Here is a 13728-nt window from a genome sequence, read left to right as displayed (position 1 = left end):
ATGTTATATAACTAATTAGTGAGTAGTAAACATGAATACGCTGTATCAATATGGCGTCCCCTGAACTAAATTTCTAATAGCAACTATTCAAGCGATACAAAATCGCGAAGCCACCTTTATTTGTTGGAACTATATTCGAACAGAAAAGATAACGCTCATGAAGGATGCATTTTCATTAACCTCTCTTCACGTGCGTAGAAAATTGTCACGACTCAGGTTTTTCTTCAGAATTAGTCATACGAACAATCCACTTGAAAAGCCGTGTTGATTGCAGCCATGTGCATCTCAGCCCACATTCATCATCTTTACAAAGTCGGCGTCCCCTTTTGCCGCAGTATTCCTTGCTTGGCATCTTTTATCCCCAGGACGTCATCGGAGTGGAACCAGCTGTGAGCCGCTTTGATTACTACTAATATTACCAAAGAATTCAAAAAGCTGTTAAGAGAGCACTTCGCTGCAGGTTAGAAATTCTTTTTTTTTTATCTTCACTTTTATGGGGCTACACATTTATGGCGCCGATTTCTTCTGTGCGCTTTCCTGTTGATAAATCTCTTTGAACAATGTTCTTACCAATTTTTGTAAGTAATTGATAGTACAGCTGTTGTTAGGATTTTCGTTCGGAATCTTTTCTACAATACCCTGCATAACCTTGTCTTTTTTTATTGTGCTAAGTTTATTGCCCCCTGGACAACTTTTAAGCATTATTAAATCTCCACTTTCCTTACTCCTGGTAATGATATATAATGATGTTGCAGAGTATATTTCTCACATGAAATATTTAAGATGTTACGCTAAATAACCTTTTTGCATTGTTATTCGAGTAAAAATCTGTACCGCCCCCCGCTCTCGAATGCTCTCTGCGCGAGCAATGGGGGAATGTGAAATAAAAAACAAATCAATCAGTCGAGCACCGCCTTTTCATTCTGAGCTTTATAACGACATTTGAACCCCTTTTTTCATTTTCCATCTTTTTTTTATTTAATTCAATTTATCAATTACACTACCAAATTTTGTTACTTATTATAAACATTGTTTGTTTATTCTGAGCATTTGAATACCTTCAAACCTCCTTGTTAACATTTTCCTTTCTATTTATTTCAATTATCAATTGATCAATTACATACCTACTTTTTCTTAATGAGCTTCATGAAGCATTGTCTTTTTCTTCTGATCATTTTGAAACATTCGGAACCCCTTTTTTATTTTCATATCATTTTTAAAATTAAACATTTCATCAATTATACACTCCAAGTTTTCTTAATTACCATCATAAAGCTTTTCGTTCTCGTTTTGTGCACTTAACACAATTGAATCACGTTTTACTGACCCGTTACATACACTGAACCTTCTTTACAGCATCATCGATCATTGCATTTCCATTCTGAGCTTTTTGACAATTTTGAATTCCCATTTACCACTTTTTACTTCTATTATCTTCATAATTAATTAATGAGTTGCACACTAAATTTTATAGATTGGGACGATGAAGAATTTGCTTTTATTTCTGAGTGTTTTTACACCTTTGAACCTTCTTTTCCACTTTTTTCATTCTTAAATAAATATTGCGATCATTCACACAGTCTAAATTTTCCTAATTTGCATTATTAAGTATTGCGCTTTTATTCTGAGGACTTGACACCTTTCAACCCCCTTTTTCCAATTTTTCATTTCTTGCAAGTAATAAATTGATCAATTACGGGCAATATTTTGTTAATGAGCATTTTCAAGCAATTGTATTCTCATTTTGACCCAACTAAGCTCCTTTTTTTCCTGTTCTTTTTAAATCTGTTTCACTTCTTTATTTCATCAATTAATCACTCAGTTACAAATATTTTATTAATCGTCATCAGTAACCACACATCAATCACTGATTAATTATTAGAACTACAAATCACAATGATGCGAGTTTTGTTGCGATACTGCGCCAGGTTTCGGCCCGTCGCGTCGTTCCAGGAAGGGCTACGTTTGGCCTTGAACAGCCGAGAGGAAGGAGAAGAAGAAGAAGAAGAATCAGAAGAAGAAGAGGAGGAAGCAGAAGAAGCAGGAGAACAGGAGAAGAAGAAGAAGAAGAAGAAGAGGAATAAGAAGAAGAAGAAGAAGAAGAAGAAGAAGACGAAAAAGAAGAAGAAGAAGAAGAAGAAGAAGAAGAAGAAGAAGAAGAAGAAGAAGAAGAAGAAGAAGAAGAAGAAGAAGAAGAAGAAGAAGGAGAAGAAGAAGAAGAAGAAGAAGAAGAAGAAGAAGAAGAACTAGAAGAACATGAAGAACACTCGGTCACTCGCAGCCAATGCTTTCGCTCCACATTCGGTTCAGCAGCATTGAATCCGTCTCATTTATATGTGGTCTCGTCGCTTACGCTCTCGCGTCATGCTCTTAAAGGATGAGCTTAAGTATCCCCAATCATGTAACACCCTACACTGATAGGGCGTGATAAGGGAATAATGCTGCAGGGACAAGAAGCTCCTGCCGTTGCTATTGCTCTTCAACTATGGTTATTCAGAGTTACCACAACGATTTCTTTTTTTGACGCAGCCCTGTATTATTTCCGACAAGCGATGCCGACAATTACTACTAATGCGACTACTACTACTATACCGACGCCGACGGCTTCTCGACCGAACGAATTGTATAAGCCATCGTTTAAAAAAGGAAGGCGGAGGGGCGCAGCACGGCATGCATCGTCGAAGAACACACGAAGTGCAGCACCGGCAGCTAGTGCGATAGGACATCGCGCATGATCGTGACGCAGAGCTGCGTGAGAAAGTCACGAACGACTCAACACATTTGATAACGAAGGTTCTGAAGTGCAGCGCTTTCGTCACCACAGCTATCAACCGGACTTACTATCTGCTTTACGGAGGCAGCCGCAGCGAGGGTGCGTTTCGAGACTTCTCGACACCGGAAGATGCACTCAATCGGAGCTGAAGTAACGCGTCATTGCGTCGGGCATCCATCACTGTCACGAGTAACAGAGCAGCTCATGCTGTGGTGCCAAGTTTCAAAGCCTGCCCATCCCTTTTGGCGCAGAGTGTACTAATAACTGGAATTCAACGCTTTAAGTACACGTCATGAGGGCGGTGAGCATGACGTGGGTCTGTCGTCTGCTTAGAAGGCGACAAAATCGATTCATCTGACTTCTGCACATAGCTTTGACAAATTTCCCTAACCATAATGCGGCGCTGTCCTAGCCATCGTGAAAGCACTAAGGTCTCTCGTATGCCCAAGATCGTTCCTGGCCGAGAGGCCTGCCCAAACGTTCTGTGCACGTTTGTGCGGAAGTACGCGGCACGCAGGGGTGAGCGGTAGTACTCTAGAATAATCTCTATCACCGCTATTTAACGAGCCCCTCATGATATGAGCTATTTCCTCACATTAGATATCGCTTAATGAGTCTCGACACCGGACTGTTATCGGCGACAGGCATGACACATCGGCCAACCATACACGTAGGCACGAAAAATAGCGGCAGGCAGGCTACATCCAATGTGCAAAATAATATGCTAAACTACTTTCCCACAAGCAGCATACTGTTGGAGACTCCACGAACCAACATTAGCAGATTAGGCGTGCCAATAAAAGATCTTCCTACGCAGTCAGCCCTGTCCACTAGTTACAGCGAAACTGCAGCAGCTGCGCTGTTATCCGTCCTGCTCACCCAATCCTTTCTGAAGTTTGAAGCATTCACTGCGGATTTCGGTAGTAGACGAAACAGGAAAATGCAGACATGGAACGATCTCTGCCACGTAGGCCAGCAGCGATGCAGACGAAAATATCTGCTACAGACAAGTCAAAGCTTGCCCCACGAACAATAAGATATTTTCTAGAATACCCTCTCCATAAGTGCAATTTAAGAAAGCAACGACATCAAGTTGTCGCTGTGTATTGCGTCTTGCAACTAAACGCAACAAATTAGTGAACGTTAACAGCCACGTGAATTGCGCGAAAAATTGGTAATTTTTAAATGTTTCCTCCGCCATGAAGTCTGATCTTCAGCTGGCTAAACGGTTGTGACATCAAAGAGGTCATGTGAGGCGTACAAACACTCCAGTACGTTCGTTCCTTTGTTCATTTTAATTCACAGCAATTCGTACGGAAACCCGCGCAAAAGGTAAATCACGAAGTAAGAAAAAGCATCGATTATACTTTTTAATTTTTTATCACTTATTGACCAAAACACGCCTGTGACATCACAGCTCTCAACTGAAATCGATACTGCAGGAGGAATTAAATCCAATAATAAATTATTTTTCTAGTATACGTGAATTCTTCATGGTGGTTCATGTACAGTAAATTAGTGTCTTATGCATTTTCAAAGAAAGAAACTGGCATCAAAAGTTTTGTTCTGACTATTCCGTTAAACCTCAGTGCAGCGTGCGAACTGCGGCAAATTGCAGAAAGTTTTCCCGTCTGAGGTTCTGCTTTCTTCTAAGCTGTCTAAAGCCATGCCATAACACTTTAGAGGATAAAATTCAATAGAAAAACAAAGGGATTCCAAGGCTCGTAACCCAGCGAAATCCACCACGTTTTCTGCGGCACATGTGAAAGTTTAGAAGCAAATAATTAAATATTGAACTGATTGCCTCCGTTCAAAGCACACATGGAAGAAGACAAAAACCTGTGGTGTGAGTAGTGTCCATACAAGATATGTTTATCGTAAAGCACCTACAACGGCCATGAAGCCTTGCAACTTGTAAGCATGAATAATTTTGAATAGCTATTACAAGAAAGAAAACACACGGCAAGAAGCTTAAAGGTTTAAAGGTTACTTCATAAGCGCCCCAGCGAGCGACTGCTGCCAGTACTTCCCAAAATGCCCATATGAAGACTAATAGTCACGGAAACCGATGGAGATGGCATTAGATAAATCATGCCATAAACTTGTGCTCTGTTAGCTCACATCACATCCGTCTACTGCACACTCAGCACACCACGATATGCACAGACTCCCAAACAGCATACCGATATCTTCCCTAAGGGACGCTCCCCCACTCGTCCGCTCGTATACCCACTCGATCCCACCACCATCACATGGGTGCCCTGGCACGAGGACATCCCCGGAAGTGAGCGCGTTCGTGCGTTTGCCCGAGCATTGAGCTCCCGGGCGACAGCGGATGGCCTCCCCAAACCTTCAGTATACATCCTCATTAATCCTCTTGACTGCAATATGATTATCCACCACTTCCGTCGTTGCCACGCATCACTTGAAACGGTACACCACTCACACTCTACCATTACCTATGAGAATGTCCACATCTCGTCCGCGTTCTTCCCATCAAGCATCCCACGCCCTCCAGCTGGGAGGCTGCTCTGCTGTCCATGCAACCGCCGATCCGGTAAAACTGGTAGAACGGGCCAAGCTAGAGGGAACGGCTAGAGGGCTCTTGGCGGCCTGAATTTTTATTCAATATTTTTCCCTCTTTCTTCTGCTAATCTAACCTTTTGAAACATGTAATACTCCTAAATACACAGAACTGCATGATGTAAAGGTAAATGAAGCAATGTGGCACGAACCCAGTGGCTCAAGAAAGCTCATCTCCTCTAGACACCGCAGCTGACTAACAATAAAGTGGGAGCGGCATGTGACAGGCGGAGTAGTAAAGCTAGGGAACTCGCGAACGCATGAAACTTAGGCCTACCTCCAGTTGCTGCGAGACCTCTATTCACGCCTTTTGTGCCAACACTCCAGAACCGCGGTGCACTCAGCGACTCTCACACGTTCATCACAGACCCGGAGGTGTTGCGTCTAGCACGTGATGCAAAAGCCTCGAAACAGGGGTCCAAATACGTTGCGTCCGCTTTGAAGGAAGACGGGGAGAAGAGTTCCGAGGGGTGCGACATCGAGCGCGTGTTCTGGAACTTTTTCTCCAACCTATTTTCCTCAGAGCAGTTCGACATCTGACCAGAGTACACTTCACAGGTTACAGAGGCCGGGTCGGTTCGTCGGTTCTCCCGCGCCTCTCTGATGAAGACGCGGGATCGATTATTTGCCTGGCTACCACAGATGAAGTGTGCGATACCATATGGGGCACAAAAAGCGATGTTTCTCCGGGATTAGATTGCATGCCTGTCGAATTTTACCACGCGAATTGGCAACAGATCCAAAATCTTATCCTGCAGTTGATGAACTCTGCACTCAATGAAGAATTCTTGCCCATTTATTTTGGTGAAGGCCGCATTACGTTGCTGCCCAGACCGGGAGCACAGCAGAGCTACATCCAATCCCCCGTCTGAATACAGAAGATCCTGACAGCCTTACTCGTAAAGCACTTTATAAGAATATTTCAATCGTCGTCAGTTCTTGGCCGCTCCGTTTTCGCCCCTCTGACACTTTTTCGTCACCTTACAGCATACACTGATACTCGCGCGGCTACAGGCACCTTAACCTTGACCAGGAGAAAGCCTTCGACCACTTGGAGCACCAATACATGATGACACCTCGGGGGTGTTACAACCTCCCACGCACCTTCACGGACTTCTCAGTCGTCTCTATAGGCAACCTGCAGTGGCAAGCCGGCGCTAGTGGAGTTGCAGCGTTCAGCGCCGCCAACGGCGGCACCAAGTAATCTGAGGCGGCCGGCGCGGTCGGGTCGCGTTCGCGTTGTATGGCGTGGGGCATCTCGGCTCTAATTTTCGGCGGTTTTAAGGCAATCGAATGTCTTCAGAGCTACTTCCGAAAACCAATACTGGCGAAAGGACACCGCCTGTTCGAGAATGGTCATGTTTAGAACGTGAACAGTGTCGACGTCACCGCAAAGTGCGCGCTGCTCGCGACGGAACATCCGCGTGCACAACTTTGAATTTCGCGTGAGTAGACGGAGATTTTTTTTTTTTTTTTGTAGCGAAATTCATTGTTTCAGGGCATCAGTCGGATATGTGATGATGAATTAAGAAATCATTAAATGAATGAAAAATGTTGTAAATGTAGCTTTTCATTTACCTATTGCGTTCACACCTCATACCCAAACATTGAAAGTGCAGAGAGAACCTCAGAAAAGATCGATCGCCGTTACTTCTTGTTTTGTTCTTGCTGTTTGATTACAGTAGCATAATAACTTCCTCGCGGTTTCGCTTTAGAGTTTAATACCATGTCGAACACTTGTCTTCGTGGTGCACCTTTCGGCAGTGCTGCGGAGGTTACAGGAGGCGTGGTGCGGTACCCGCTACGGATGTCGTGGCGATTGCAAGCACTAAGCGGTTGTAGCGTGCGTCATCGACGAAACCTGGCATTTAGTCGCGGAGGCCCAGGCCTCCGTCCCATAGGCCTGCGTGCCGGGGGCGGGGAGCAGGTGGTCTCCTACATCGTTTGAAAACTAAAGCTCTTAACAACAACAGCAACTGGCATGCATTTTGTACCTCCGTACCTCAAGCTTGGGAAGTCCGGAGGGAAATGCTGGCACTCAACAGCAAAGCTTACGTAAATAAGGTCATTAGAGTTATGATTTTTTTACTCTTGCTACTAATGATGGAACGGTCTATCGTCTGGGAGAAAAAACTCTTGAGCAGCTTGAGCAGTCGATGCAAGAAATGTTTGGCGCGGAACAATAGAACAAAGTTCCATGCTCCGCGTACACGGTATCACGGGCCGCCAAACTCCCCCACTCCGACTTTTTCATTACCTTAGGAACTAATTTACAGATGCATATGCCTATTCAAATCTGCAATTGGAGGTTTTAAATATATTCCAAGGCTTTGTGGCTTCCAAGGCTTCCAAAGGCTCTATGGTTCCGAATAGACACCGCATTCGAAATCCGGTTCACAGATCCACGAGCATTTTTTCTTTATATCGCCTCCGATGAAACGCGGCTGGAATTCGATGCTGCGGCTGCGCGACTGTGTTGCTTACCTGGACGTTACGTCCTTTAAAAGGACAATGCCACTCGATCTTGCACACCATATACCAGTACACGCCAGATTTTACAGCGCGGAGCGCGTACTGAGGAGAGTGCCCCAACCACCGTGCGAATCCCCAAGTCAGAAGTTTATACCGTTTCCTCCGCTCAACGGGCAATCGTCTTAATGGCGTCTGTGCGCCAATGGATCCATAATAAAACGAATTTCAGATACATTACTCTATCACAGCCACCATTCACTTCTCTCATCATTCTCCTCAGGTTCTCCCAGCAAGCGGTGCTTAAGTTTCTTTCGCGATTGTGGAAGTCTTTCTCAGCAACACTTGCTGTTGGGCTAGTTGGTTCAAATCCATAATTGGGAACACAGCGCAGGAAAAAAATAAAATAGAATTTGTCAGTTCAGCGCTCCGTCCTGTGTACCTTCGTTCTCTTATGTTGCGTCCCGTTCTGCGCTGTGTTCCCAAATATGGAAGTCTTTCTCGTCGCCCCTGCGCTTATTTTTATCCTTGCTGACATCCGTAGTAGTTGAAACATCGCACGAAACCATTGAAGTCACAAAATGAGTAAATTACACTCACTGGGATAACAAAACGCGAACGCAAAAGGAACATAGCGGCCGCAAAATGCACGGCGTCAGCTTCTGCGCCGCCTCAGTATTAGCCCCCGTCGGCCGCCAGGCGGCGCCACATGTCTCAGCAAACTCCACTGCAGGTTGCCTATAGACGCACCAGCGCTTATATCCTCCTCAATGGGGTGACAACGCCTGGCTTCTCAGCGACCAGGGGTGTACAGCATAGCAGCCCACTCTCTCCAGTACTCTTCGCGCTGGCCCTGATCAGTTGCTGCGATGCCTGGAAGGCGTGAGATTTGTGCGCGGTCTTCCGATGCTGGGCTCGGCGCAGGCCAAGCTCATAGCTAGTGCAGATGATGTCACGCTTCTACTACACAGCGCAGATAGCTTAGTGGGCTTTGGGCAAGGGTATGCCGAGTATTGCCGACTATCTGGGGAACGCCTTAACGAAGCGAAGAGTCAGCCGCTACGTGTAGCCCAACGCCCAGACTCGATGCCGGATCCACAAGCTTGTGTCGACCATATTAATATATTAGGTCTCACGTTCTCAGCATGCGGTGTTTTGCCGCGCACGTGGCAACACATTGTAGCCACAACAGCACAGCAGGTAGCCGCAATCAGATCGAAGCTCCTTCCACTGCGGGGCGAGCTTACTTAGTTAAAGTTATTTTTCGCAGTAATTTATTGTTTGTGGCCCGTATAGCTATGCCGCTCTCTTCGGCATTCCGAACTCTGAACTCACTTATATTTGGTTGGTTTTGGGATCACAAGACTGAGCTTGTGTCTCCTGTACATCTCCGCCTTTCGTGAGACAAGGACAGTTGGAGAATTCCTGGCCTCGTAACATTTGGCGTCTGCTTTGCACAAAATCATCATCATCATCATCATCAGCCTGATTATACCCACTGCAGGGCGAAGGCCTCTCCCATATTTCTCCACTTAACCCGGTTCTGTGCTAGCTGCATCCACTTGACCCCTGCGAACTTCTTAATCTCATCCGCCCACCTAACTTTCTGCCGCCCCCTGCTACGCTTTCTTTCCCTTGGAATCCAGTTTGTTACCCTCAGCGACCATCGGTTATCCTCTCTTCGCACTACATGTCCTGCCCATGTCCATTTCTTCTTCTTAATTTCTACTAGAATGTCGGTAACTTGAGTTATTTCTCTGACCCACTCTGCACGCTTTCTATCTCTTAATGTTACCCCTACCATTTTTCGTTCCATAGCCCTCTGGGTTGTCCTCAACTTAAGTAGAACTCTCTTGGTTAGCCTCCACGTTTCAGCCCCATAGGTGAGTACAGGCAAGATGCAACTGTTGTACACTTTCCTCTTGAGCGATACCGGTAAGCTGCTAGTCATAATCTGCGAGTGCTTGCCAAATGCGCTCCATCCCAATCGTATTCTCCTTGTTATTTCCTTTTCGTGGTCCGGGTCTGCGGTTACTACCTGTCCTAAATAGACATATTCGCCTACTACTTCCAGTATTTCGCTACCTAATGTAAACTGCTGTTCCTTCCCGAGGCTGTTGAACATTACCTTAGTCTTCTGCATATTGATTTTCAAGCCTACCTTTCTACTTTTTCTGTTTAGGTCATCAATCATTATTTGCAGTTCATCCCCCGAGTTGCTTAGCAAGGCAATGTCATCAGCAAATCGCAGATTACTGAGGTATTCTCCATCTGCCCTTATCCCTAACTGCTCCCATTCCAAGTCTCTGAATACTTCCTCTAAACAAGCTGTGAATAGTACTGGGGAGATTGTGTCTCCTTGCCTAACACCTTTCTTTATGGGAATTTTGTTACTTTCTTTATGCAGAACTATGGTTGCTGTGCAGCCACTATATATATCTTCCAGCACTTTCACGTACGGCTCGTCTACCCCCTGATTTCGCAATGCCTGCATCACCGCCGAGGTTTCAACTGAGTCAAATGCTTTTTCGTAATCAATGAATGCTATGTATAAGGGCTGGTTATATTCCGAGCATTTTTCTATCAGCTGGTTGATGGTATGGATATGATCGATAGTAGAGTACCGTTTCCGAAACCCTGCTTGATCCTTTGATTGATTGCAGTCTAAGGTTGTCCAGATTCTATTAGCGATTACCTTAGTAAATACCTTATACGTAACAGACAGTAAGCTGATTGGTCTGTAATTTTTAAGGTCCTTGGAGTCCCCTTTCTTGTGCACAAAATAGGCGTGTTGTTATGCGCGAGGACGCAGAGACGTGGGGAACACTTGGCGTCTCGGTGCCAATGGAAAAAGCTTAAAGAGGCATTACTACAGGCCAAACACCTAGCATATACCTCTCTCATCCGTCCGAAACTACAATATGCTTGCATTATTTGGCACTCATTTACTAAACACAACCCCGATGCATTAGAAAGATTTTTGCACAGAGCAGTGCTATTTATTCATTCTGCATACGGTCGTACAGATTCGATATCTCCTCTCATAACGTCCAACAACAATCACACACTCCCTTCAAGACAGAAGTTTTTACACCTAAAATTTTTGTGTTTGCTACTGAATCGCAAACTTGCTTTACACTTCAATCCCCATTTAAATCCGCTCTGTAGGCGGCAGTCCCGTCATAGTCATTCGCAACAAGCAACGAAGGACTAGTTTAGGGAGGCTTTAGGAGCTACGAAAAGGAGGAAAGCAGCTGAGAAGGATCAGGTTTGTTGAAGCACGAAGGGGATATCGTGCTTGAAAAATTGACCACCCTGTTTACGAAATGACTCATGATTTCGACAGTACCTGAATCTTCTAAGATCGCTAATTTTTTATATCATAATAGAAAGGACATAAGTACATAAAAAACTGCAGAACGATCCATCTACTGTACGTTATCTATGAAGGTAGTTAGTAAGGCAATATCTAATAGGATCAGGGCCACCTTAGATTTCAATCACTCATAGGTAATGAAGCGCTAGGAGCTGCAGAGGAATATGTTTACTTAGGACAGGTAGTATCTGCAGAGGTGGACTACGACATGAAATTTATTGGAAGAATCAGATTAGGGTGGAACGCATTTAGCAAGCACTCGCAGATCATGACTGCCAGCTTATCGGTATTGCTCGGTATACAACTGTTGCATCTTACCTGCACTCACCTATTGGGCTGAAAAGTGGAGGCTAACGAAAAGTTTTTTGGTGAATTTGAGGACAACGCAGAGAGAACGGAAAAGGTTAGGTGTTACGTTAAGACATGGGCACCTTGCAGAGTGGGTCAGGGAACAAACTGGAGTTATTAACATAATTTGCGAAGGAAGGATAACCGATGGTCTCTACGAGTAACAAACTGGACTCTAAGGGAAGGTATGAGTAGCAAGGATTAGTTGGACGGATTATGTTAAGACATTTTGCAGGGATACAGTGGATGCACCTAAGACACGACCGGGTTAACTGAGGGAATATGGGAGGTGTCTTTACCATATGGAAGTTATGATCAGGCTGATGATGATACATGGCTGTATGACATGCCTGAATGAAAGCAAGCAGCCGATCGAACAATAAATCTGGAACAATAGTGTGATATATCGCAGCTCCTGAACGGAAGATCAATGTAAAAAAAGCTACTGTTTGCGGAACACATTGCTGACACCGAAATGTATATATGCCTTCGGAGCCAGTGATTTTCTCTTATGTTGTCCTCTTTTTTCATTCCTTTAATGACGCTTGTTTTGATGGTATGTCATCGCTTCGCTAACGCCACGTAAAAAACACTTAAATTTTAAAGCCGGGTTTCGCCAAACTCTGATTCGTAAAATTTTAAATCGGGGCGTACAACGTCTCAAGCTTTATTCGGACTATGAGGCGCACTACCCTTAGTGGGCCTTGAAGTATTATGCTTACATCGCTGAGTGCACGGGCCGCTGATACTGGTATCGAACCCACAATTTGGGCCATCAGCTCAAATCGAATGGCACTCAGCCACCGCTGTACTTGCAACTGAGATGTAATAAGCTCAATAAAAGCCAAGGTTCACGCTAAACATGCGAGACTTATCAAGGAAGAATACAGACATGGTTTAGTTCACACACAAGTAAACGGTAAAACACACATCAAGTAACTCCGCACTAAATGTGCGGGGTTCATTTCTTTATGTTAGTGGTGAATACGAACAATCAAAGTTTTTCCTAGACAAAAAGTTCACCTTTAACGATGTCGCGCCCGTGCCGCTTCACCTACATCGGGAGAACAGAAGTGCAGCGTTCTTTGACATGACCTTTATTCGTGAAGCAAGCACTAAATATTCGAAAAGCGCCTTATTAACATAATCTCGTAAATGTCATAGCTTCTGAGACTTTCCTTTTAAATTTTGTCCAGCGTTCCCATGGAGAAGTTAAAATGCCGTCGAAAATCAAACCGTTGCCTTTTGGAGCGTCAGCAGAGCAACCTAAAAGCTGCAGGAGGAGAGATCTGCAAATACATGGATCTAGTAGTGCAATTTCAAGATATTTGCATTGGCAACAAACTCGTCAAAATGCTCTTCACGAAGAATTACTGGGTATTAATCTCTGCGGCAAGCATTTTAAGGAGTAAGTATTATTAGCATCATGGTGCAAATAAAGCTTTCAGAAAATGTGTCCGGAGAAATTATTTGCATAAAGTGTCTGTCTACGCTCCTCAACATGGCCCTCAGTATTCCTGAAATTTTAATTAGACCAAATTTGGTATCCTGCCTGATTCAATTATGGCCAACTGAATAGTGGCCTTCAAATATTGTAAGGCATTCCAAATGCTTGGCCTCCGGCACCCCCATGATTTATCTCGCCGGAAATTGACCAGAACTATTGCTAAATTATTTCGAGTATATTTAGTTTAGTGGTAAATTCCTAGTTTAAGCTGTGCTCACCTAAATTTGGTTCCTGGGCACCCAAATTGCTTTTGTTCGAATTTGAGAAAAATTGTGACTAACCTAATCTCATTATGGCCCCGGTTGTGATCGAAAAATGACGAGCATGCAGCTAGCAAATAGTCGTTGGCACATAACATGCTCTAGCACGCACTCCTCGCTGAGTTGTGTGGAGATCGATTGCATCATACGAGTTAGCAGCAGCTGTCAGCAGGGGCCGCTGGCTCGATGTTTTAAGAGCAAAATTACGAGTATTTCGATAGCAGGCGGTAGCTTACAGATGCCATGACAGGCGTGCATTGACTTGACATAGGTTTGCTTAACGTTACGTTTGCCAGGAGCTACCGACTCGGGCCTCTCCTTTCATACGGGAGGGTAACATCAGAATCAGCCGGCCAAGAACCTTAAATTCTGAGAGAGACACGGTGCCCCTATGCCACTTACGAACGTTCAT

The 13728-nt window shown here is 44.5% G+C and overlaps 1 long non-coding RNA gene across 1 annotated transcript in view; it reads right to left on the bottom strand.

The window, feature by feature from the left end:
- Positions 1-12669, bottom strand: part of LOC146180350 (uncharacterized) — a 41586-nt gene extending 28917 nt beyond the window's left edge. Inside the window, exon 1 of the long non-coding RNA XR_014700839.1 lies at positions 12573-12669. This is a non-coding gene — a long non-coding RNA (uncharacterized LOC146180350). The remainder of the gene's footprint in view (positions 1-12572) is intronic.
- Positions 12670-13728: the final 1059 nt, after the last annotated feature.

Source organism: Amblyomma maculatum, chromosome 9 (assembly GCF_055883805.1).
Source record: "Amblyomma maculatum isolate TAMU_Amacu chromosome 9, ASM5588380v1, whole genome shotgun sequence".
Classification (NCBI taxonomy): domain Eukaryota; kingdom Metazoa; phylum Arthropoda; class Arachnida; order Ixodida; family Ixodidae; genus Amblyomma; species Amblyomma maculatum.
The sequence above is the reverse complement of the archived record's forward strand: the minus strand, read 5'-3'. Positions and strand labels throughout refer to the sequence as shown.